The sequence below is a fragment of the Dasypus novemcinctus genome, chromosome 12, assembly GCF_030445035.2.
Source record: "Dasypus novemcinctus isolate mDasNov1 chromosome 12, mDasNov1.1.hap2, whole genome shotgun sequence".
NCBI classification, from domain to species: domain Eukaryota; kingdom Metazoa; phylum Chordata; class Mammalia; order Cingulata; family Dasypodidae; genus Dasypus; species Dasypus novemcinctus.
In genome coordinates, this window is record NC_080684.1 from 72453735 (window position 1) to 72477540 (window position 23806).

Consider the following 23806-nt stretch of genomic DNA (forward strand, 5'->3'; position numbering starts at 1 on the left):
GACCTCCTTGCCTGTAACAACCCTCTTTGTCCTCCACATCTTTCATAATGATGTGACCTTGGAGACATTGCTTAATTAGCCTTTCCTTAGTTTCTTCATCTGCAAAATGATGGGGATGCATGTAAACCACTGAACAGATGGTCCAGGCAGAGGGATTATACTCTGTGTGTGTGTGTGTTTGTGTGTGCCTGGGTTTGTGGGAAGCCCACAGTGCTAGTAAATAACAGAACTTGCGATTTGCACCTAGGCTACCTAGTTTAAGAAACTCTGCTCTTAATCATTAAACTATGTCTCCAGTAGAAATATGTATTGTTGTACACATCTATATAATATGCATAGAAAAATACTAGCAGAAAATAGCCTTCTGGTTGTGCGAGTTATAAGATCATGAGTGTAATGGGTTAGACAGTATCCCCTCAAAAAATATGCTGAAGTCCTAACCCCTAGGACCTCAGAATACACCCTTATTTGGAAATAGGGGCATTGCAAACGGAATTAGTTAAATTAAAATGAGGTCATATTGCAGTAATGTGGGCCTTTATTCCAATATGAATGATATCTTTATAAGAGAGGGAGAGGAGACAAAAACAGACACAGGAGAGAATGCCATGTGATGAGTGAGGCAGAAATTGAAGTGTTGCAAGCCCAGAACTGTCAAAACTTGCCTGCCACTGCCAGAAGCCAAGAGAGAGACATGGAACAGATTACTCCTTACAGATTTCAGAGGGTGCATGGTCTGTCCACACCATGATTCTAGATTTCTAGCCTCCAGAATTTGAGATAATAAATCTCCATTATTTTAAGCCATCCAGTTTATGATGCTTTGTTATGAAAGCCTAGAAAACTAAGAAAGTTTTTGGTATTGGAAAATGGGCTGCTTCTGTAACAAATACCAAACAATGTGAAAGTGGCTTGGAATTGAGTAATAGGTCAAAATTGGAAGAATTTTGGTGTGCTTAGTAGAAAAATCCTTGATTGTCTTGAAGAGACTGTTGGTAGAAATATAGACATTAAGTGTATTTCCAGTGAGACCATAGATGGAAATGATGAATGTGCTAGTAGAAACTGGAGGAAAGGCAATCCTTGTTATAAAATGGCAGAGAACTTGATGGAATTTGTTCTGATATCAGGGAAAGGCAGAACTTGCAAGAAATTAATTTGGATATTTAGCTAATGAGTTTTTCGAGGAAAGTGTAGAAGGGCAGCCTAGTTCTTGCTGGTAGTAATGAAATGCAAAAAGAAAAAAAAAATTGAGAAATTAACTGCTAAGCAAAAAGGAACCAACATTTGATGATCTGGACAACTCTCAGCCTATTCAGATAGCATGGTCTGGAGTCATGCCAAGGATGTGGTTGGAAAAATTGTTTGCTAAATAGATTAGGCTTGTCACTTAGGGATCCAATCAACCATTGTTGTAGACACCAAGAGTAGATAAGCAATTTATCTAAGAAGTATCTGTGGAGGACCATCTTATCTGAAGTCTCAAATGCCAATGAATTGTGAGACCAAGATTCTTAAGAATCTTACACCAGCAGAAACACTGGCAGCCTGGACTGAAAGGGACAAATGGGATTAAATGAAAGAAGAATGACTTCAAGGACAGAGCCAAAAGGGCAGAAGGGCAAGGCAGTTATCCCCATAGAGCAGAGAAAATAGGATTAAGTCATGGAAGATTATTCTTGGGCTTTGAAATCTAATGGAACTTACATTGTCAGGTTTTGGACTTGATTGGCAACTATGACCCCTTTCCCTTCTAATTTCTTCCTTTTGGAATAGGAATATCTATTGCGTGTCTATCTCCTCATTGTATTTTGGAATCAGATAACTTGTTTCATAGTTTCATGAGTCCACAGATAGAGATGAATTTTACCCCAGGATGACTTGGACTGCTAGTCTAATCCATAACTGATTTTGATGATTTAGGAAAGATTTTGGACATAGAGTTGATCGTGCAATGGATTATGACTTTTGGAGATGTTGGAATGGACTAAATGTATTTTGTCTTGGTAAGAGCATAAATATTTGTGGGCCAGAGGACAGACTTTTAAAGTCCCCCAAAATTTTGTTTCCCCCAAAATATATATGTTGATGTTCAAAGCCCCAGTATCTCAGCATGTGATCTTACTTTGAAATAGTCATTGCAATGGAATTAGTTAAGTTAAAGTGAGGTTGGGAATGAATGTGGCTCAAGCAGTTGAGACCACATGAGAGATCTCTGTTTTGATTCCCAGTGTCTCCTAAAGAAGACAAACTAATAAGGAGACAACAAGAAGACATGAGCAAAAAGAGTGAGCAGACAGTAAGAAAAAACAAGGAGCAGACAATGAGCAAAATCAATGATCTAGACAATGAGCAGACAATGTGCAAAAACAAATGAGCAGGGAACAGATGTGGCTCAAGTAGTTGAGTGTCCAACTCCCACATGGGAAGTCCCAGGTTCAGTCCCCAATGCCTCCTAAAGAAAGAAAGAAACAAACAAACGAAAACAGACAACGAACAACAAGTAGAAAGCAACAAGCAGAAACAATGAGCAAACAGAGGAGGGAGCCATCTCAGGGAGCGAAAAAAATGAAGCCATATTGGATTAGGGTGGGATCTTGACCCAATATGACTGATTTCCTTGTCAGAGGAAATTTGTACACAAACACAAGCAGAAAGCAGGGAGAATGCCCTGTGATGACTGAGGCAAAGAATGACATAGATTGACTGAAAGCCACTGCCAGAAGCCAGGAATTAGGCATGGAGCAGATTCTTTTTTATAGACTTTAGAAGGCCACAGTCCTACCAAAATCTTGATTTGAGACTTCTAGCTTCCAAAACTGTGTGATAATGAATTTCTGGTGTTTAAACCACCAAGTTTATGGTGCTTTGTTGTAGTAGTCTCAGGAAAATAAAACAATTTGGTTTTACTATTACTTTCTTTTTCTCTTCCTTCATTTTGTAAATGTTCTACAACAAACATGTATTCCTTATGATAGAACACAAGCTTGGATTAAAGGGAAACTCATTTAGTTCTTAGCAATCAGAATCAAACACAATATGATGCCAAAAGTTCTTTCTGACTTGTGGCAATGCAAAACTTAGGGACCTTAAAAAACAAACATGAATTTTTGTGCCATGACACCCCAATTATTTAATATACAAAATAATTGAAATAAATTAGTCTTTCAAAGTTATTACTATTCATGGTTTCATAAACTTTAAACCCAAAGCACGAGTGACAAAAGGAAAAATAGATAAATGGGACCTCCTCAAAATTAAAAACTTTTGTGCTTCAAAAGAGTTTGTCAAGAACGTGGAAAAGCAGCCTACTCAATGTGAGAAAATATTTGGGAAACATCTATCCAACAGGGGCTTACTCACTATTCAGCACATATAAAGAAATCCTACATCTTAAAAGTAAAAAGACAACCCATTTTAAAAATGGGCAAGTGATTTGAATAGACACTTCTCCAAGGAAGAAATACAAATGGCTTAAAAGCACGTGAAAAGATGCTCAATCTCACTAGCTATTAGGGAAATGCAAATCAAACCTATAAAGAGGTATCATCTTCCACTTCTTAGACTGATGACTATTAAAAAACAAGGACTACAGGGAAGTGGCTGTGGCTCAATCAGTTGGACTCCCATCTATTATATGGGAGTCCCTGGGTTCATGCCCCGGGGCCTCCTTGTGAAGGCAGGTTCGCCCGCATGCAGGTGCCATGGAGTGCCGCCCAGCTTGCAAGCACCATGGGGTGTTGACTCAGCAAACTGATGCAACAAAAAGGGAGACAAGCAGGAAAGAAAAAAAAAAACCAAAACCACAGGATAGCACCAGTGAATGGACAAATAGAGCAGACAGCAAACAAGCCACAAGGTGGGGGAATAAATAAAAATAAATACAGACACAGAAGAATGCACAGCAAATGGACACAGAGAGCAGACAGCAAGCAAAAAGCTGCAAGGGAGGGGGGAGAGATAAAAGACAAACAAACAAGGACTACAAGTGCTGGAGAGGATGTGGAGGAGTGGGAACCCTCAACCCTCATCCACTGTTGGTGGGAATGTAGAATGGTCCAACCATTGTGGAGGACAGTTTGGCAGTTCCTCAGGAAGCTAAATATAGAGCGCCATATGATCCAGCAATCCCATTGCTGGGTATATACCCAGAAGAATTGAAAGCAGGGACACAAACAGATACACGCACATCAAATCAAAGTTAATAGCGGCATTATTAATGACTGCCAAAAGTTGGAAGAACCCAAATGTCCATCAACAGATGAACGGATAAACAAACCATTACATATATGTACAATGGAATATTACTCAGCTGTAAGAAGGAAGGCAGTATTAACACATGGGATAACATGGATGAATCTTGAAGACCTTATATTGAGTGCAGTAAGCCAGGCACTGAAGGACAAATATTATATGATTTCTCTGATATGAATTAAGCACACTCACAGAGCCAGAGTCAGGAAGACAGGTTTACAGGAGACAGAAAGGGAGTAGAGGATGGTGAGCTGATGCCTGTATGGGCAAAACCTATGAAAAGGTGGAAGGGTATAGTTATGCATTGGTTGAACATGACAGTGGTGCAGTGATGTGATTAGGTTCAGAAGTGTTGGTCTCTGAAGGGGAGTAGGGGGGTTGGGTTGGACAATCCATGGAACTGGGGAGGGTGGGGGGAAGGAGCAGGTGAACTCTGGAGATTTGCATGTCTGTGGATAAAAATGGGGATAAACACCCTACTGGTGTAGGGTGTTGGATGTGGGGGGTATATGGGAACAGGGTGCAGCTAGGGCAGACTTCTGTGAAATATGCAACTGTTCATTTTGTCATAGTGTGTTATCAGTGGATCGAGGACCACACAATAAGCAAGAAAAGATTAAACTCCCATCCTGGGGAGTCCTGCTATGTTCTCAATTAGAGGGAAAAGAAGCCTTAAAGAACATAAGCAGTACCTGATAAAAAGAACACCACCTCATCAAACTGAAGGGCTCTGCCCACAAGGCTGAGGCACTTATTATTTCATGGGGCCCTTATTTTTGTCAAAAGTGTCCTAGCTTCAAAGGAAAACATTCAAAGCTTCACTGGGGGAATGGCAGCACAACTCTGTGATGAAAGTGAGGGCCACTGATTGTACACTTTGGACAGATTGTACAAGGCATGGGACTGTAGACACAGTGAACCATGTGGTGTAAGATGGACTGTGGTTAACAGCACAAATATGAAAGTGTTCTCTCATGAACTACAAAAAATTTACAATACTGGCGGCGGACTTGGCCCAGTGGTTAGGGCGTCTGTCTACCACACAGGAAGTCCGTGGTTCAAACCCCAGGCCTCCTTAACCCGTGTGGAGCTGGCCCATGTGCACTGCTGATGCGCGCAAGGAGTGCCCTACCACACAGGGGTGTCCCCGTGTAGGGGAGCCCCACACTCAAGGAGTGCGTCCCGTAAGGAAAGTCGCCCAGTGCGAAAGAAAGTGCAGCCTGTCCAGGAATGGTGCCGCACATACAGAGAGCTGACACAACAAGATGATGCAACACAACAAGATGACACAACAAAAAGAAACACAGATTCCTGTGCCGCTGACAACAACAAAAGCAGACAAAGAAGAACACGCAGTGAATAGACACAGAGAACAAACAACTGGGTGGGGGAGAGAAATAAATCTTTTTAAAAAAATTTACAATACTAATACATGGTGTTCATAATAGGGGGTATATGGAAAAATATACCAAATGTACTGTATGGACCATAGTTCATGGTAATAGTCTGATCACATTCTTTCATAATCTGTAACAAATGTTCCACAACAGTGTAAGGTGTTGACAGAGGGGTGATATATGGGAATTCTGCACATTATGCATGATTGTTTTGTAAGCTCATAACTTCTCTAATAAATATATATATATATACACACACACATATATAAAGAAAACAGACCAATATGCCAAAACTTCAATATGATTGCAAGTAACTATGAATCTTATTCTTCAAAAATTGAAACTTAGTGGTTGTCATAGGTTCTGAGGAAAGTGGAGGGAAGAATATAATGGAATGTAGGGCATTTTTAGGGCATCAGAATTGTTCAGCATGATCTTGCAATAATGAATACAGGCCACTTCAAATTTCATCAAAACCTATAAAAGTGTACAATCCAAAGTGTAAACCATACTGTAAGCCATTGACCATGGTTGGTAGTAATGCTTCAATATTTGTACATCAATTTTAACGAATGTACCATTACCATGTAAAATGTTACTAATAAGGGAGAAGAAAAAAGGGGGAAGGCATAGGATATATGTGAATCCCCTATATTCTCTATGTGACTTTTCTGTATCTTAAAGCTTCTTTGAAAATAAAATGAAAAAAATAAGGCGCTGGGGGAATATATAGAAGAAAATGTCACTGTACATACAAGATAACCGATCTTACAATTATTAAAGATACAAGGTCTAAAAATTTTTGTTTTGTTTTTTTACTATTCGAAAATTTTTTAATTTTTGGGTATTTTATTGGTTATTTTTAAAATTATTTCATTTTCTTATTAGTTTTATTTGGTTATTTTGTTGACTTCATTTTTGGAGAGGTATTGGATCACAGAAGGGTCACAACAGTGGCAGGGGAGGATCGCTGGTGCAGGGTATAAGTGATGGGGGCATGCATAGGAAGGGGTTCACCTGGACATGCCTCTAAAGCATATGAATTTGTTCAAGTGTTCATGGGGCATTGTCTCAGTGGCTGGAAAGCCACACTATAACTGAAAGCATATTGAATTCTCATCCAAGGGAGTTCTGCTTCATTCTCTAATAGGACAGTAAGAGTCCCCAGAGTGCAAGGACAGTGCCTAGTGAAAGAATACAGACCAATATACCAGGCTCTTGATATTGATGATTGTACCTATGAATCTTTTCTTCTGAACCTGAAACTTAGCCTAGTATTACATTCTACCTAAGAGTTAACTCCTGAAAGCCTCCTTGTTGCTCAAATGTGACCTTTCTCTAAGCCAAATTTAGCAAATAAATGCACTACTTTCCCTCCAGCGTGGGACATGACTTCCAAGGATGAGCCTCCCTGGCATTCAGGGATTATTACCAAGTGCCAACTAGCAATGCATCTGGAAAAATACCTTGATTGAAAGGGGGAAATAGTAAATACAAATTAGTTTTTATGGCTAGGAGATTTCAAAGTGAGTTGGGAGGTCATTCCAGAGATTACACTTACAGGATCTCATTGACTGCCACAGTAAACAGGGCCTCAAGTAGCATGACTCCTGAGGGCTCTGGAGATATCCAGAAACTATAAGCAAGTCAGACAGCTCAGGAACTCAGCACCCTGCCTCTGGACTTTACTTTGGAATTTATTCTCCCCATTGTAACAGATTTATAGTCATTTATAGGTTCTCTATACATGGCTTTTCTGTCTCTTTTCCTTGAACCTCTAATTAGCACTAGTTATTAAATATATGTCCCAGAGACTTAAATCTTTGATCTATCCATGCGCCAGTTGAGCCCTGATTTCAGCAAAGTTGCAACAGCAAATCACCAGTTCATTGGACTCACCCAGGATAACTGACTGGGAGATAATGATAGACAATACCCATTCCAAGAAACAGAGTGTCTGCAACTGCAAGCAAGGTAGTCCCATCCATCTGCCCCATGGGATCTAAGCTCTCTCTCAATTAGAACCAGAACACAAGCTTGGGAATGAACAATCTTGTGTTCATTCTCACAAGATTAGGGAATGAACAATGAACTAAAGTAGACTAATTATTCTTCTTCTATAGACTTACTATTATTCTAGCAATGGAAGAACTCTTATGATTAATATAAAGATAGTGGCCACCAGAGGTTCTGAGGGATAGGAGAGGGAAGAATAGATGTAATATGAGGGCATTTTGGGGACATTGGGTGTGTCCTCCATGACATTGCAGTGACAGATACAGGCTATTGTATATTTTGTCATAGACAAAAAATTGTGTGGGACAGAGTGTAAACTATAATGTAAACTGTGACCCATGGTTAGCAGCAATGTTTCAATATGTGTTCATCAATCATAATAAATATACCACACTAATGAGGGATGTTGTTGATGTGGGAAAGTGTGGAAGGGGGAGGAAGTTGGGCATATGGGAATCCTTTATATTTTTTATGTAATATTTATGTAATCTAAAGCTTTCTTAAAAATAAAGAAAATTTTAAGAATTATTACTATTCACATGCTGATGACTTTCATATATGTTTTGAAATATAAATTCTTTCAAAAAGTTTTTCCTTGGTGCCCATTATCTTCTGATGGCTATCACAAATGATTTATCTGCCTACTGGATAAATTGGCTCTGCCAACCAAGCTTACTTTCTCAACTCATGTTCCAGGTAACAGGGTGACTTTCTATTCAGGAAAAACAAACGAAGTTTTTTTAATCAAGCTTCCCAGTTGTTAAAGTATATAATCCACAATTAACTAGTTATGCAAAATAGCTAGTGTGGTAGATTGAACCACGTAGTTCAACAAAAACATGTCCTTTTTTTAAAAAAGATATTAAATTACACAAATGTCACATAAAAATTATAGGGGATTCCTATATGCCCTGCTCCCCATACCTCCTACATTTTCCTACATTAACAACATCATTCATTAGTGAAGTACATTCATTGCAATTGATGAACACATTTTGGAACATTGCCACTAAACATGAATTACAGTTTACAAATTGTAGTTTACAATATCACAATGCCATTCAGGACAATTCCCAAGTCCCAAAAATGCCCGTGTGTTACTCTTGTTTTTCCCTCTCCCTGCCCACAGAACCTCTAGTGGCCACTGCCTCCACATCAATGATATAATTTCTTCCATTGCTAGAAATGCAGTAAGTCTATAATAGAATACCAGTAAGTCTGCTTTAGTCCATTGTTCATTCTCCATTCCTGAGGATTCTGGAATGGTGATGTCCACTCCACCTCTAATTGAAAAGGAGCTGTGTCCCATGGGGCTGATGGATGGGACTCTCTTGCTTGCAGTTGTAGACTCTCAGTTCCTTGGTATGGTAGTTTCCCATTGTCACCTCCTTTTTAGTTGTCCTAGGTGAGAACGATGAACTGGAGAATAGGTATTGAAACTCCAATGAGATTCAGAGCCCAACTGGCACATGGACAGCCCAAAGATTTAAGTCTTTTGGATGTACACATACCAACCCTAGTACTAATTATAGGTTCAGATAGAAGGACAGAAGAGCCATGTGTAGGAAAACCACAACTGAGTCCAGTTCTGCCACACTGGGGGAAAAAGTATGTTCTTAATATTAATCCAAGTTCTTGTAGATGTTTACACATTTGTAAATAAGACTTTTTGAAGATGTGATTATTAGTTAAGGTATGGGCAAGTTGAATCAGGGTGGGTCTTAATGTGCATGACTGGAGGTCTTATAAGAGAGGAAATTTGTAGAGAGTTAGTAGAAATAAGAAACTAGGAAAAGCCAGAAGACATAAAAGAGAGGAAGTCAGAGATAGTTGTAAGAGAAACACAAACCACCATGGAGCAGAGACAGAGATACAAGTCAAAGAACCACAAGGATAGAGGCAAGGTGTATTAATCAGGGTTCTTTAGGGAAACAGAATCAACAAGAGATATCTGTCAATAGTATGTGATTCTATAAGAGTCTTTCACGTGACCATGGGGATGCACAAGTCCAGGTTTCACAGGCAGACTGCAACCAGGAGCTCCAGTGAAAGTCGAATGAAGGTTCTTGAGTTTTGGGAGACATTGGCTGTCCGAAGATGAGCTGGGAAATTCTCACTCAATGCTGGAATCACTTCCCCTTTTGAGACATTCAACTGATTGAATAAAGCATCACTCATTGCTGATGGCAATCTCCCTGACTGATGTAACTGTAATCAGCTATATATTATTTACCACTGCAGTAAAGTCAATGGTGACTAAAGTCCATAAATGCCCTTGTATCATAGTTAGCCCAGTGCTTGCTTGACCAAACAACTGGGCACAATTACCTGGCTGAGTTGACATAATAGCTTAACTATCTCACTAGGCCTCATGAAAAGACTAGTGACTCCAAGAGAGAAGTTGACCTTGCTAAGCCTTGATTTAGCACTTCTGGCCTCTAAAAGCATGAGGCAAAAAAAAAAAATTCTTGTTGTTTAAGCTAACCCATTGTGTGGTATTTGTTCTGGCAGTTCTGCAAACGAAGATAGCTGGATTCGAATATATCTTTAGGAGTAAATCTTATAGTCTTTCAAAATATTTCAAAAACTTTACTGAAGAAAATACTATTTGTGGAAGTTGCCTAGATATTCCTTAATCTACTTCTGCATTAAATATGTTTTATATTGACTCCAGAAGAAGTGCTTCCACTCACTTAAACTTTATCACTTAAAAGCAGTTGATTGTTTATCAATGGATGCTTTAAGAAGCAACTCATCACTGCTAACATTGTAAGGATGTTTTTGAAGGTGATGACCATTAAAATCCACATACAGATCCTACTTACTCTTACTCTTATCTCATTATCAGGATGATTCCTGAGCAACTGTTTTGTTTTCACCTCATGAACACTGTGAATTCTGTAACCGTGCATTCTTTTCCTGTTCAGTTGCTGAAAATTCTTAGAGTCAAATTTGTGGCCTAAAAAGAAAACAGAAAAATATCTGAATGACTTTGAAAGTAGCAAAAATATTTTAAAGGGGATTAAAAAATACTAGTCTTAAAATAAAAGATAGGTAAATTGGATCTCATTAGAATTAAAACTTCCTGGTCATCAAAAAATATCTGTAAGAGAATGTAACGATAAGCCCTAGTCTAACAGGAGATATTTCTAATGCAAACATCTCACAAGCAATCCACTTTAAATGTGGAAAACAGACTCAAATGGTCACTTACAAAAGAAGATATCAAAATGGACACTAAACATATGAAAACATGCTCAGCATCATTAGTTATCAGAGAAATGCTAACTACAAACACAATGCAATTAATGAGATACCATGACACACTCATCAAAATGGCTAACATTAATAAAACAGAAAACACAATATTTTAATGAGGATATCAAGCAAAGGGAACTCTTATATGTTGGTCGGAGTATAAATTTACATAACAACTTTGAAAAAATACCTGGAAGGACCAATTAGAGTTAAAATATGATGCAGCTATTCCACTACTGGGAATATATTCAACAAAAATTAGTGCTTTTATCCACCAAGACACATGTACAAAAATATTCTTCAAAGATTTTTGTGTAGTAGCCTGGAACATGAAATAATGTCCAACAATAGTAGAACAGTTAAATAAATTGTGATACATTCATATATTACAAAATGAAAGAAAAATCCAAACAACTGGTTGAAAAATATAGATGAATATCACAGATATATGTTGAGTAAAATCAATCATACACAAAGTATATACTGCTATTTATATGAAGTTCAAAAACAAGCAAAGTTAATTTATAGTAGAAGTCAGAATAATGATTATCTTGGGGGAATAATGTGGGAGCCATTGGGGATGATGGAAACGTTCGATAATTTCATCAGCATTGTTAACCATGGTTATGTATATCAGGAAATTGATTGAGCTGTATACTTATGGTTTGCACACTTGTATAAGTTATGACTGTATTACATAAAAAGAAATAATCATAATTTATGGCCCTTCTGATGGGAAGTTTATTTGACTATGTAGAATGTGTGGTGTAATGACCTAAATTATCTTCCTTTTTTTCACCATTCTTATTTACTTTGAATTAGTTTATCTTGCTATTGTTTGCATCTTTCTGAGCTATCAAAAACCTTATTCAGGACAAAGTTCATAAGTAAATTCTAAACACATAAGTAAAAGAGCAGTTACCCCTAAATTTGAATTAGAATACTTGGAATCAAAACACTCAGATTTTCATTCTGAATTGACTTATTAAGAGTTCAACCTAAGGAAAAATTATTGAAGATAATATCTACTTCACATAGTTGTTGAAAATTAAATAAAAACAACGTAACTAAAAGACTATGTTTTCAAATTTCATAGTGATATATAATTGTATATAAAAGCAGCCATCCTAGGAACATGATCTCTAACATTAAACAACAAAACCAACAAACCACCATGAACAAAAACAGTGGAACTTTCAGAGAAACAAAATTTTTAAGGAGTCTATAATTTCTCTTTTTCCTGAGATTGTTTGGAATTGCTTCAAAAAATGCTTGGCATCATTGTTTAAATTCTGTGCGATGATACAAGCATCCATTTAGATGACCGAGAAATCCCCATTTCTCCTAGGATCAACTTGGGTGAACCTATCAAAAGAGAGGATTCATTTGCTTGTATACAAATTATTTCCAGTCATGTGAAAAGTTTCTTTTAATCAGGACTTAAATCCATAGTATAGCAAAAGCTAATTTTTTAATGTAAATTCAGGCTTCTAGTTGACCAAGATAGTGATGAGAGTCACTCCAGGATGCTGTTCCCCCACAGCCTTTGAAAAACAAGCAAAAACTGGCAGACCCATCTTCTTCAAAACTCCAGAAAACAGTTAAAGGGCACAATAACTGGACAAGTGCCAAATATCTTCTGAATGTGAGGGAAAACTTTAAGGCACTCCCAAATAAAAAAAAAGCTGAAGAAGTTTGTCACTAGACTTGCCCTACAGACATTGTCAAATGGAGTTCTAAAAAAAAAAAAACAAAAAAAAAAGGGGGGGAAAGTTCTTTGTACTGAAAGAAAAAGACACTAGACAAGTAGATCAAAGCAGCATAAAGAAATAAAGACCTCAAGTAAAGATAACCATATGGGTAATTATAAATGTCAGTACTATTGTATTGTATCTTTTGGTATATAACTCCACTTCTCACTTCTGACAGGTGCTAAAAGGCAAATGCAAAAAAGTAATGAAAAATCTATGGTTATAGATATAAAATGTATACAGATATCATTTGTAATAAGTAAAAGAAAAAAAAAAGATGGAGTGACTGAGATGTATAGGAAAAGTGTATGTGTATGCTATTGAAGTTAAGTCAATACCAAATCCAAAATGATTTTTATATATATTTTGGATGTTAAATTTCAACCCCTTGGTAACCTCAAAGAAAATATACAAAAATATACCTAAAAAGAAAGGAGAAAGGACTCAAAATGGTACAACACAAAAGATCAAATAAATATGAAAGAAGGCATTAATGGAAGCATTGAGGGACAAAACAGATTGAAAACTACAAAGACCAAATAGAAAAATGGCAGAAAAAAGTTGTGCATTATCATTAGTTACTTTAAATGTAAACAGATTAAACTCTCCAGGCAAAAGACAGAGATTGACAGGATGGATAAAAAAAGGATGTCCAAATTGTATGCTGTTTATAAGAAACTCCTTAAATTAAACATTCAAGTAGATTGAAAGTGAGAGGAAGGAAAAATATACCATGCAAGTAGTAACCAAAAGACAACTGGGGTAAATGTATTATTATCAGATAAAAATAGACTTTAAGTCAAAAATTCTAACAAGAGACAAAGAAGGTCATTCTATACTTATAAAATGGTTATTTCAATAAGAAAAGACAATTACATATATATATACATATTCTTACAACAGCAGAGCCCCACAATATATGAAGCAACTATTGACACATTTGAAGGGAGAAATAGATGGTTCTACATTAATAGTAGAAGAATTTAATACTTTCAATAATGGATAGAACACCTATGCAGAAAGCCAATAAGGAAACAGAAGACTTGAATAATACTCTAAATTAAATAGCAGACCTTTCATTTCTCATGTGAAATGAAAATTCAGGTAGTTTAGTTCATAGTGGTACCATTTTGATGATCTTTTCCATTAATAAAATATAACTTCAGATTATTCATTTACAAGCTTTATAATTTTATGATTTTTTAATTGTTTTGTCACAGATTCCTCCAATGTTTGTACTACACATAGTCAGGAGTGAGTGTCCCACTTCTTTTGCTTCAGAAGGAAAGCTGCCTTGCTTTGCATTCCCATTTAGGATTCTATCACATATGCAATTTTAGGTCCAACTCGGCCCTTCCCTCTGTCAACCAACCCCACCACTCTGAGATAAATTTTAGTTTCTATATGATGGTATTTTTGCAAAAAGAGAAAGAAAAAATCCGGTATTTGCAATGATTTGTGCCTTCTTTTTACCACCCTCTTGATTGGAACTTCTGTGATGCAACTATCATCATTTTAAAAAAAATTATTAGCCACCTACTAAAGTCCATTACAGGCAACTGTCTTCACAGCTTCTCTCACCATAGCCAATGGTCCTAAGAAGAGACAGCTGTGAAGTTGGGAGTGTTGTGTGGTACCAGCTACAACTCTGAAGTTCTTCTGGTTGTGGGTTGTTTATGAAATTTGAAAAGTCACCTCTGCTTGATTTTTCATCAGCCAAGTTAAACCCCCACCTTCTTTCCTTTGCACCTTTTGCATGAACAGAATAGAAATTACTAAAGAAAAATAAATGAAAACAACAACAACAACAAACATTTCACTTAAGAGCAGCAGAATATACATTCTTCTCGGGTACTCCTGGATCATTCTCCAAGATAGACCATATGTTAGGTCACAAAATAAGTCTCAATGTATTCAAAGCTATTGAAATCACACAATATATATTCTCTGACCACCATAGAATGGAACTAGAAATCAATAACAGAGGGAGAAATGGAAAATTCATAAATATGTGGAAATTAACCAATGTGCTCTTAAACAACAAATGAGTCAAAGAAAAAATGACAAGAGAAATTAGGATATATCTTGAAGCAAAAGAAAATGAAAACAGAACATACCAAAACATATGAGATGCATTAAAGGCAGGCTCAGAGGGAAATTTACAGCTCTAAATGCTTGCATTAAAAAGAAGACTGATCTCAAATCAGAAGGAAGGAAATAATGAAGGTTAGAGTGGAGGTGAATGAAACAGAAGACAAAAAGATGAGAGAGAGTCAAGAAAATCAAAACGTGGTTCTTTGAAAATATCAATAACACTACAAGCCTTTAGCTAGACTACACTGACAAAAGAGGGAGGACATAAAAAACTAAAATAAAAAATGAAAAAGAGGATGTTGCTGCTGATCCTACTGAAATAAAAAAGATTGTAAAAGCATAATATGAACAATTGTAGGCCAACAAATTTGATAACCTCGATGAAATGGACAAATTCCTAGAAACATACAAACTCCTTCACTTACTCAAGAAGAGATAAAAGATTTCACAAACTAATAACTAGTAGACAGACTAAATCAGTATTCAAAAATCTGCCAACAAAGAAAAGCCCAGGAACATATGGTGAATTTTACCAAACATCCCAAGAAGAATTATCACTAATCCTGCTCAAACTCTTCCAAAAATTTGATGAGGAGGGAACACACCCTAACTCATTCTGTGGAGGAATGTTGCATTCATATGAAAGTCTGATAAAGATACCACAAGAAAAGAAAATGACAAATATACATCTCTTATAAATGTAGATTCAAAAATCCTCAACAATACTAACAAACTGAATCCATAACATTTAAAGAATTAAGTACCATGATCAAGTGAGATTTCTTTCAGGTATGCCAGGATGGATCATCATAAGGAAATCAGTTAATATAATACACCATGTTAAGAGAATGAAGAAAAAAAACACATGATAATTTCAATTGATGCAGAAAAGCCATTTAACAAAATCCAGCATAGCTTCTTCATAAAAATCTTAGAAAACTAGGAATAGAAGGAAATTTGTTCAACACAATAAAAGGCATATATGAAACACCTATAATTAATATCACACTTAATGGTGAAAGACTGAAAGTTTTATCTCTTAGATCAGGAACAAGACTAGAATGCTCACTGTCACCACTGTTATTTAACATAGTACTGGAAGTTCTTAGCCAGGGCAAGTTGGATAGAAAAAGAAAACCTACACAATGGGAGAAAGTATTTGGAAACCACATATCTGATAAAGGTTTAATATCCAAAATATATACAGAAATCCTACAACTTGACAACAAAAAGACAAACAGCCCAGTTAAAAAAAAATGGGTAAAGAATTTGAATAGACATGTCTTCAAAGAAGATATACAAATGGTCAAAAAGCACATGAAAAGTGCTCAACATTAGTAGCCATGAAGGAAATGCAAATCAAAGCCACAATGAGATACCATTTAGCACCCATTAGAATGACAACTACTAAGAACAAAAAACAAAAACAAAACAGAATATAGAATATACCATGCAATGGAAAGGATGGGGAAAAATCATTATAGGTAAGAATGCAAAATGGTGCTGTCACTATAGAAAACAATGTGGTGGTTCCTCAGATAGTTAAGTATAGAATTACCATAAGACCTTGAATCCCACTTCTAGGTATATACCCAAAAGAATTAAAAGCAGGGACTGGAATGCTTGCATCCTGATGTTCATAGCAGCATTATTCACAATTTCCAAAAGATGGCAGCAACCCAAATGTCCATCAACCAATGAATGGATAAAGGAATGTGGCAATACAGACAATGGAATTTTATTCAGCCATGAAAAACAATGAAGTTCTGATACATGCAACGACATGGATGAAACTTGAAGACATCATGTTGAGTGAAATAAGCCAGACGGAGAAGGACAAATAATGTATGATCTCACTGATATGAAATAATTAGAATAAGAAAATCCTTAAAATCAGAAACTAGAATACAGTTTACCAGGGGCCAGGGTGGGATTAGAGAAAGGGCTGTTAAACCTTAATTGTTACAGAGTTTCTTTTTTGGGTAATGGAAAGTTTTGGTAATAGATGATGGTGACAGTACCACCACACTGTGAATGTAATGAACACCACTACCTTATATATCTAAATGTGGTTAAAAGTGAAAATTTTAGGCTGATTATGTGTTACTAGGGAAAAAATGGGACTACACAACACAATGAACACTAATGTAAAATATGGACTGTGTTTAACAGTACAGTTATAATATTATTTCATCAAAAGTACTAAACTAATGCAAAGTTTTGATATTAGGACAAACTGTATGAGTGGGTCATATGGTAATTCTATATTTTCTGCATGATTTTTCTGCAAACCTACAACTTCTTTAAAAAAGTAAATTCAGTAAAATAAAATTCATTTTAGTCATTGTTTAGAGGGGAAAAAACAAGAGGGATTGAGCTGAGTGTAAGAGCTGTTTTCATCTCTCATTGTTTGGCCAAGCAGTTTGTGGAGAAACAGTAGGTGTGATGAGACCTTCCCAAAACAGTTTCTGAATATAAACATTCTGACTTTCATGTTTAATGACGTCAGGTATACCAGATTATTTTCTCAAGTTTCTTTCCAGCTTAACACTTTTGTCAACACATTTCAAATAGCCTTTACCCCCAACTATCCCTTTGAGATCATTTCCATCAGGATAACCTGTGATCCTCTGGTTGTTAAATCCAATACATTTTTTTTCTGTCTTATCTCACTTGACCTCTCAATAATATTTTACACTCCCTTCCTGAAAAACTGTCTTTCTTTGGCTTCTGTGACCTCCACATTCTCTTGGTTTTTCCTTTTCCCCTTTAGAAAATTCTTCTTGAGGTCCTTTGTGAAAATTTTTTCCTGTTCTTAAAAGTTGGCTGTCCTTAGGTTCTTTCCTGTGCCTTCTTTATTTTCTCTCCCTAGGCAATCTCATCTAATCCTGTGACTTCTACCGTCATTGACAGCCTACTGGGTATCTGACTGAAGCTTTCTGTGGAGACTTCAAAACCAAGTCTTACGTGAACCTTGTCATCTTTCTCCCTACTCTAATGCTGCTTTAGTTCCTGTGTTGCTTCTCTCAGTGAGTGGCACTGTCACCTATTCAGTTGCTTGAACTAAGTAAGAGACCTCTCTCTCACATGCCCTGCTTTCACACAGTCAGCAACTCCTGTCAATTTGTCTGCAATGAACTTCTAAAACATAGATCTGAATATACCCTTTCCCAGTTCAATGGCCTTCATTGTTTCTATATCACACAAATGACTGTTAATGACTATTTGCTGTAATGAGTCTTGAAATGCTAGATTACTTTTGAGAAAACTCTTTTCTTTTTTAGTATAACACATCTTAACACAAAGCCCTTAATTTTTCTGAATATGTATAAAAGAATTAGCTTCATATCATTAAAAACTACTATTGAGCGTACAGTCTACATGCTACATTTCCCCTCAGACTGGCGAACTAGGGAAAGAAGATTTAATCTTAATTGATATGCTTTCTTTTATTTATAATGAGAATTATTTAAGTGGTTTGATCTTAACTGCCAGGAACTACTGATATAAGTTTTCTGTGCCACTGCAGAAACCATCCCTAGCCAAGGTGGTCTGATCCAAACATCTCCCTACATGGCTTGGCTTTCATTCTTTTACCCTTTTTTCACTGGTGCCATGGTACTTATACCTTTTATTGTAAGTTACTTCACATCCTTTTTTGGAAATGGGTGGATTATTATTAATAAAATCTATCATGGATTCAGGACTTTTGCAAAACTAATATTCATTTATATTTAGGCATTGTGAGACCCCAAAGTCTAGTGTGAATATTATCTAAATTAATTAATCCAATTCCCCTAAACCTTCTGCTCTTTTTTCTTTATCACACATATCCTGCCATGACAAGGGATTTTTTTCTCTATGGAAGATATCACCATCAAGGAATGCTCCTCCTAGCATGTGGATTGTAGCTCTGTGATTCTCCTCCCTGTTTTCTTCCTCAGTATCATCACCACCAATATTAAAGCACTTTCCCTATGACACTGTGGCAGGGGCTTTACTTGCAAGCATTCATCCAATCCTCATGGCAAGGTTAAATTCTGTCCTTACAATTTCTCTATTTTAGATGAGGGATTCAAATTTTAAAAAGATTTAACTATCTTGACTCAATCCATGCAGTCAAGTTCATGCATTTATTTTATAAAAGCATAGCTCTGGCTGAGGCTAGGAGAAACAAGGTAAGGAAAATGTTCCTGCTATTGACCCAGGGATAAGTACTCCTGTTGCTCCCAGAAGCTCTCTTGGGCTTTCTTGGACTCACCACAAACCAGAAGAGTGGACTAACTCATGTCCTCTCACATGGAGCAGAACTAATAATATATTACTGTGCTCGCTTTCTTTAACCTGAGCATTGAATTTTCTCTTTACCATTGTTATCCAAATAAAAGGTTGGCTATTGGTAGACCCAGCCATCGTCCCATCAGACTTCACTTTCAAAATACAAATTCAAAGATAAAATTAGTAAGGATTTCAAAACCATGACCACAGGGCATTAAATCATGGGTCAGGGTCAGTCAGTCACGGCTGACCCAAGGATCATAGAATCCAAGTGACAGAGAACCATGGCCAGCAACCACTTGGCAGACAGTCTGACCATGCCGTGGTTACTGGCCCTAACAATGGGTCTCTCACAGCACTTTTTTCTTTTCTGAATATGGAGAGTTGGCCACTGCCTATGTACGATGAGGCATATATTTTACTATTTACAGACTTGAGGATGATAATAGCCCATTTAACTAATATTCACTGATAAAAGCATTCAAACATTAATAAAGGTAAGGATTTATTGATCAAATAAGCTTTCTTTGGTAATACTGAATTTGGGAATCAGGAAAGCTGACTTTTAGGCCTGTTTGTTCTAAGAACATGTGACCTCAGATAACTCATTTAAGTGCTCTAAGCCTTGGCTTCTTGAGTGAATAACAAGAGTTTTATTAGGTTGTCCTGAAGATTACTCCCAACTCTGAAAATTCATCAAGTTCTAATCTCTCTGATTTACTATATTGAGTGTCTCTACTGAGATAAAGCTTTGCTTTATATAATCTTCTCCAGTCTGGTAGAAAGTAGTTCAAAATTAACAGGCAAAAAACAAGAAAAAGCTTTTTTATCACACAAGGATAAATTTGGGCACAATCTGTTCTCACATATCTCATTGAGTCATGCATGAGGGTTTTCTTTCATTATTACTCATTTCCCAAATTCACTTTTGATTTGATATGGGCATCAGATACATGGAGATGAGATCAAAATAATCATTGATGAATTTCCTTTAAAATCATTGTAAAAATTGCTTCCCATTGTATCACATTCTGAATGAGGTCATTTTTTTCCACGTTCCACATTGCATTTATTTGTCTAAGTTTTTTTTTTACTTTATTGTAGACTGCTCTCCAAACCTATAAATATTTAACAACATATTTCCTTACAGATGTATAAGGAAAACAACCCTTTCCTTTCACTAACTCCCCAATTCAGTGAATTAGCTTTGTGCTGAGAAGTCTGGCCATCACATGGGTGCAAGCCCAGGGAAATCTTTGTCTTTAAAAAGACAAAAAATCAGGGTCTTGATTTACAATAATTATGAACTACCAAAAATAAAGGTAATTTTCTACTATTTTTCCTATTTTAACCTTTATTTCAATGTACTTTATACATGAGCCATGCTTATCTTAAGGTTTTATGTTTACTTTTCTAAAACCATTCCTGCCCGCAATTCTTTCCTTATCCCAAAAATGGCAATATGCCAAGCCCTCTTTTCTTCAAACTTAGTTTTTCCAGACTTCTTAATGGCTATGTCAATTTCCTGTCATTGTTCTCCTATAGGATTTCCTTAGTCCCCTCCTAATGCCTTTGGCGGGCATGCATTTATAATGAAATTGATAAAGGTGGGGAAAAGTCATCAACACAATCTGAAGGAGAAGAGACTGATTCATGATGATGTAACTAAGTTGAAAAGCCCAGCTTAATGGGCTCCCTATTTTGGTAGTATGACTTGAACACTCAGAAACTATTTTTTACTCCCTGGAAATGGTTGCTTTTAAATGTCATCCCAAGGTCAGGAAGGAAACATGACATCACTGAGGAGCAGCTGTCCCTGAGGTAGCATAAAGAAGCTTCAAGAAGCTCCTGAGTTTAAAGGTCCATTAATTGTGACCATACAATTTTCTGAAAAATAAGAAAAATACTAGGATTTAACAGTAAATTCAAAAAAGCTCAAAGGAAAAGTGATTGGAGCTTGTTTCTAAAATCAGTAAACTTGTAACCTTTTGCAAAATGTTTCATTATAAATGTTATTATTGGGAAGCCAACTTGGCCCAATGGATAGGGCATTCGCCTACCACATGGGAGGTCCGTGGTTCAAACCCTGGGCCTCCTTGACCCGTGTGGAGCTGGCCCATGCGCAGTGCTGATGCGTGCAAGGAATGCCGTGCCACACAGGGGTGTCCCCCACAGAGGGGAGCCCCACATGCAAGGAGTGCTTCTGTAAGGAGAGCGCCCAGCACAAAAGAAAGTGCGGGCTGCCCAAGAATGGTGCCACACACATAGAGAGCTGACACAACAACAAAATGATGAAATAAGAAACACAGATTCCTGGTGCCGCTGGAAAGGATAGAAGCGGTCACAGAAGAACACACAGCAAATGGACACAGAAAGCAGACAACTTGGGCGGGGGGGGGGGAGAAATAAACATTTTTTTAAAATCTTTACAAATATGTTCTTATCTTTGCATTCTGTAAAGGCATTACCTTTTCTTCTCACCTGTGAGGTCAACTGAGTGGTCCAGTTTCTGCCCACAGAGTCCAGGGTGAAAACTCAGACATTTAGTTCACATGATCTGTGTTGGTTTCAAGCTACAAGAAGATTTGAAAAGAAAAGAACTATTTTTAAACTACAGAAACATTGGGCCTGGACATTTTGAAAAACAATATTGTAAAAATATACTATTAATGAATATGCATACAGTCTTTAAGAAATCCAAAGAACCAAATGTTTCAACATGTTTCGAAAACTATTATCTTTCTTAATTAAGAGTTTTATTCAGTGGCAGAGCAGATAAATTTTTTGATAGTCTCTAGTCCAAGGAGGGACTAGGTCCTGAACTGAAGGAGAAGGAAGAGGAAGCAGTTGTAAACGAAGCTGATCAGTAAGTTTGATGTGCTGCCTGTGAAGATCGTGCAGAAAACGGACCCATTTTTGATAGACTGCTCAGGTAAGCTTGGACATGTGCAGGAGTTTGACAGTGGCCTGCTGTGCTGGTAGATTAGGGGGTAGGGGACACCACTGAGCATATCCAGCCCACTTTGACAGCAAGAAAGAGCTGCTGGCTATCCAGCCTCACGTACCCTATATCGACCTCCTGGAAATACATCACAGAGGCAGAAGGCACTACAGGGACAACAGAACAGGAGGGTCCACCGCCTGACAGCCCTCCAGAAAACCAGATCACAGCCCCCCTGGATGACATGCTGTCCACCAGGTCTAGCACATTGACAGAGGAGGATGCAAAGAATGTAGAGGCCACCAAGGAGAGCAGCAAATTTCCATTTGGCATCAGCCAAATGTGCAGAGCCACTGGAACATCAAGATTCTAGAGGACAAGAGCCACAGTAACGATGAGATCCCACTGTGTACCCTTCTGGACTGGCAGGATGCCCTTGTGTTTCCAACACCATTTGTAGCTGTCATTTGTGCCAGGCAACAACTTTGCACAAACAGCTGGGGCTGCTGTGGATCCTGGGTAAGCTGATCCTGCTGCACCACAAGCACCCAGAACAGAAGCAGGCACTGCTACCATGTGAGGATGAGGAGGAGCTGGACCAAGGGGTGAGCCGCAACAAAGTGGAGCGGTGGTGGGACTGCTTGGAGATGCTCAAGAAAACACCTTTGTCACCCTCGCCAATATCTTGGGGCAGATGGACCTCTTCCCCTACCCTGAGAGCATTTGCCTGCCTGTCCTGGACGGGCTCCTACACTGGGCGGTCGGCCCTTCAACTGACGTCCAGGACCCCTTCTCCACCCTGGGCCCCAATGCTGTCTTCTCCCCTCAGAGACTAGTCCCGAAAACCCTCAGCAAACTCAGCCTCCAGGATAACAATGTGGAGATCCTGGCCATGACCCTCTTCAGCGTCTGGAGAAGTTGTGTAGCACCATGGTGCACTTCCTAGGGTGACCGGAAGAGCCCAGTTGCCGGGAGATGGCTGCGGTTCTGCTGGTCAACCTGGCACAGGGCGACAGCCTGGCAGCTGTGCCACCGCAAAAGGGCATCGGCAACCTCCTGGGCTTCCGAGAGGACAGCCTTGCTGCCACACAGTTGCAGAGAGCCAGGTCACCCCACTTCACATGCAGAACCCATCTTTGAGCCAACCAGCATGGACAGGATACCACAGGCTGCCTGTGCACTGCATGCCCTGGCCAAGGTGGACGAGATCCCCTCGGAGATCATGCTGTGAATCCCGGCTGTTGGACATCTCGGTATCACCGTTGATCAACTCTTTGGTTTCACCAGTCATTTGTGATGTCTGATTTTGGACTGGCCAGTCACGACAACCGTGGGGCACCAATTCCCTCTCCCCCACATGTGTGCGTGTGTGGAGAACTTAGAAACTTTCTGTTGCCCTTTATTTAGGCAAAACCACCTCAGAATCCAGTTTACTCTGTGCAGTTCAGCTTCTCCCTTGGGTAAAAAGGTCTCTCCTGTTTCTCTCTTCTCCCTCCAGCTCTCCCACTTTACCCCTTTCTGTTCCTTGTTCACACCTTACTCCCCTCAGGACCCCATCCTATTTGAAACAATACAGCTCTGCCTACATAGAAGACTTTTTAATTTTAACCAAAGTTACCGCCGTTTACAGTGATTTGGGAAAAAAATAAATAAAAGAAAAATGACTTTCCCAGTCCTTGCATCAACAGGATGCCACTTTTCTAACTGTTTTAAATGGTTAAAAGAAGAAAAGAAAAGAAAAAAATAATCCTCTGAAGGACAAAAAGAGGTGACTGGTGAACTGTGTGTGATTTATTTTTGTACATGCACAATCTTAC

At 37.9% G+C, this 23806-nt stretch overlaps 1 pseudogene; it reads left to right on the plus strand.

The window, feature by feature from the left end:
- Nucleotides 1-23371, plus strand: part of LOC101417999 (AT-rich interactive domain-containing protein 1A-like) — a 113701-nt pseudogene extending 90330 nt beyond the window's left edge.
- The last annotated feature ends 435 nt before the right edge of the window (nt 23372-23806 follow it).